The 3,622-nt window shown below is 39.4% G+C and overlaps 1 protein-coding gene across 5 annotated transcripts in view; it reads left to right on the top strand.

Moving 5' to 3' along the window:
* Positions 1 to 3,622, top strand: part of LOC101861785 (ovarian cancer G-protein coupled receptor 1) — a 190,818-nt gene that overhangs the window by 977 nt on the left and 186,219 nt on the right. For 2 of the 5 annotated variants that reach the window (XM_035971294.1, XM_035971285.1), the window contains exon 2: positions 643 to 969. The gene's annotated coding sequence lies outside the window, so the exon portion shown is untranslated. The remainder of the gene's footprint in view (positions 1 to 642; positions 970 to 3,622) is intronic. The other 3 variants (XM_035971290.1, XM_035971289.1, XM_035971297.1) reach the window with 3 other exon arrangements.

The raw sequence follows: 3,622 nt of genomic DNA on the forward strand, positions 1-3,622 counted from the left end.
TCCGTCTTGTTGACTTACGTGTTTCCAATATTGTTAGACAAGGAAGTAGTTAACCCTAGAAGAGTTTTTTTTTTTTCAAGACTTGACGTCTAACAGCTTACCGTGGAAGAAAAGGTATTTTTATTTTAAGAATTACACGGACATGTATATGGCACAAAACACAGTTGAGGTAGAAAGTGATTCCACTTCTGGCAGTAAAATAATACAATACATTAGTAAAAATAGCAGAAAGAATATCAGCAACAAGTGCAGTGTTGTAGAAAACGTATCAAGAGGCATAACTAAATGAACATTGTTGTAGGCATTAACAATATATGACCCCCCTTTCAAAACAATAATAGAAATATAAACAATCATCCCCCCCCCTTTCACCAGACCCCCTCCCCTTTTTTAGGACTTAAACACCGAGAACTTTCAATATAAAAACAGTGTCACTGAAGTAACAAGAATCCTTAACAATTAATTATTCCTCTTCACTGATTATCTGGAGCTCTAAGAATTCTACGTAAGGCAATAACTGATTTTGCTCTACTTTTCAGAATAAAACGCAATCACAAGCAAATAAGCAAAAAATAACGACAAAAAAGCCCCTGCCCCAAATCTTTACTGATCGCATTAGTACCAATCTGTTTTCTTCGTAAGTGGTCCCACAAAGTTCTGTGGTCTCATAGAACTCTATAGTTACACGTGACACGTTCGACAAAGGAACATTAAATATTGGTAAAAGAATTTTTTTTCTTGATATGTTTGTTTCGTGTGCTTTGAACTACCTGCTTTTCCTGAGGTTGCTTTTGCATCTGGACACAGTCTGACCATCAGCATCACATGTGCTTTGAGAACAAACTTTTTTCAAGTTCCTGGCTGATACTGAGAAACGTTTGACTGAAAAGTGAGACATTAGTTCACGAGCAATAAATTTGTGCACGGCCTGTGGAAGAGTGGAAGAGATTGGATTGGTAAAACAAACTGGTAAGTACAAAGTTAATACTTTAGGCCTACTTTAGGAAACCTGACTCGCCCCCCCTCTTTCTTTTGTTATGAAATGGAGGCAGTTCGAGATGCAATTTTCTGATGTGAACTAATTTTGTGGCACTGAAGAGGGTAAGACCTGTTGCTATCGCCATCGTCATAGACGTTGTTGTTGCTGTGTTCTTGTTGCTGTGTTCTTGTTGCTGTTGTTATTGTTGTTGTTGTTGTTGTTGTTGTTGTTGTTATCGTTGTCATCGTTGCTCTTGTCGTTGTTACTGTTGTTATTGTTGTTGTTATTGTCTTTGTTATTGATATTGTTATTTTGTAATTTTCTGTTGTCTCACTCGATGCATTGTAAATAATTCTGAAGTCAGAATTCTTGGTCCATCATCAGGACACCGACTTGAGAGGAATTAATTTTGTCACCAAGATAACAAAAACATGTCTCAAACTTCCTCACGAAAGACCGAGCTTGTCAAGGTCTGCGAGAAAACCTAATGGCTTGGTTGTCCTCGGGTTACTTTTATCTTTCATTTTTCTCGTCCTTTTGTGGTACACAAATTTGTAAAGCTTGTTTAGCTTAAGGGACCAAACTTTACAGGAAAAAAATGAAAAACAATAAAAATCGAAGACCAACCCTTCCCTTCCCCTCTAGCCACTGCAAAGTGACGCATGCTGCAGTCTTCTGTTTCACAAGTACCGCTACACAACAGGACAAAATGAATTCTAATTACCACTGAGCAGTGTGTGTGGTTGGAACATACGCTGCGGGTAGGTCTAATAAACCATTACGACTGTTCGTATCTGATTCCCTTTGTCTGCATTCGTGTTTCTCCCCTCAAAGTATCCACTATCTTGACAAGCATTTCTCTTGAACCACAGAACTAAAACGGAGAGTTATTGAGCAATATGGTTACGTGGTCCACAGTTTTGATAAAAAAAACTTGGCCTCAAATGCGCGAACTGTATCATGAATTTCTGGACTTACAAGGTTGGTGATTTTCACTACAACAGAACGGGGCTGCTTTCTCTTTATCATTAGGCTACCGGACTCATAATCGTGATGTTACGGGGTCGGGGGTTCGAGCCGCGGGCCCGACGTTGTGTCCTTGGGAAAGGTATTTTCCTCATTCCCCCAGGCGGAAATGGGTACCCGACAATAGACAGCGAAAGATCTTGTCACTAAGTTAGTGTTTTAGCGCTTATAAATGGCTGCTTGCACTGTATGCTTCCTAGGAAGTTGAGTTTGTTTCAGAATGCTCTCAGGTCTGCTTGGGTAATAGTATAGATTGTGAAGCGCATAGAGCTTGATGTTGAGCGGAAATTTGCGCTGTACAAATGCTATCTATTATCTATTATCCAGTTTAAGTAACTATCTGGTAGGATATTAATACTATTACCACTAATGACAAACTGCAAATCCAATATTCATTGTGCAACGTGAGATCTGTGCGTTTCACCATCACTTTACTATAACCCCGTCGGACCTTCAGACCTTCCGTATAACATTCCGATATAATGTCAAGTTCCACGGAGTCATTCAGAACTAGGAGTAATAATCACTGCTTCGTCACAAACATATAATAGTGTGAGCATTGAATTTGTCAAGTCTGCATGTTTTGTGATAGTGGTACATGTGGCTAATATTAAGTCAACGCGTGACAGAAAATCCCAGTTGCTTTGCGTGCAAGGAAATCATCTTTGTTCGGCACCCAGTTTCGTCGTTTTGTGTCTGTTCAGGTGTTGCGTAATTATACGTCTTGGATGCTACGTCCTTTTCCTTCACTTTGCGACTGATTTCCCAGTCCAATCTTCATTTGCCAATGATCTTCTACAGTTTATTCAAAGTATCCAAAATAATGTCTGTTCGGGCTATATTCTCTTTTTAGGGCATTATTGTGTCTTTCAAGTAATCAACGCTTTTCCTCAATCTGAGAAAAATCTATACTGATTTTATTTTGAAATTTCTGGTTAGAGAAACTATAGGCCACTGAGCATGCCCTTTCAGTGTTATACTTGAGTTCAGTCAAATTACTTTTCTGTAAGAACACTCTCAATATTTACTTTCCAGTACTTTTCATTTATTATTATTTATTTTTTTTACTGGTTTCACTGCTGTTCATTTACATGATTTGAACATTAACCATCTTATAACTGTGCGTTCCTTTCAGTTTAGCAGGGTGCGTTTTTGAGACGCAATTTGAGTGTGTCTAAGCATGAAACTGAATCCGGGGTGAAGCGAACTGAAACAACCCCTTCTCTTCTTTTCTCCATGGGAGAGAGGAACAACAATCATTCACACTCGTTCTCTCGACTTTTCTTGCTGGTCACGGATGCTTGACCGATCGGCTACTGTAAACTTACCCGCACTGCTTAATTAAGAACAGGTCAGTAGGTTGCTTCCACTTGAATACGACTAAAGTACAAGCTGGCTTTTTTTCGTACCCTGCAGCAGTGGATTGCAAAGAGCGCCTTTATCAGAACCAGCTCGCAATGTCATCGAGTCTTTTTCCTGTCGATTTCTTGATACTATATACTGGAGAGAAAGTACTTAAACCCCTGACAGACACAAGTGCTTGTGTGTGTGTGTGTGTGTGTGTGTGTGTGTGTGTGTGTTTGTTTGTGTGTGTGTGTGTGTATGTGTGTGTGTTTG

Source organism: Aplysia californica, unplaced genomic scaffold (genome assembly GCF_000002075.1).
Source record: "Aplysia californica isolate F4 #8 unplaced genomic scaffold, AplCal3.0 scaffold00016, whole genome shotgun sequence".
Lineage (NCBI taxonomy): Eukaryota > Metazoa > Mollusca > Gastropoda > Aplysiida > Aplysiidae > Aplysia > Aplysia californica.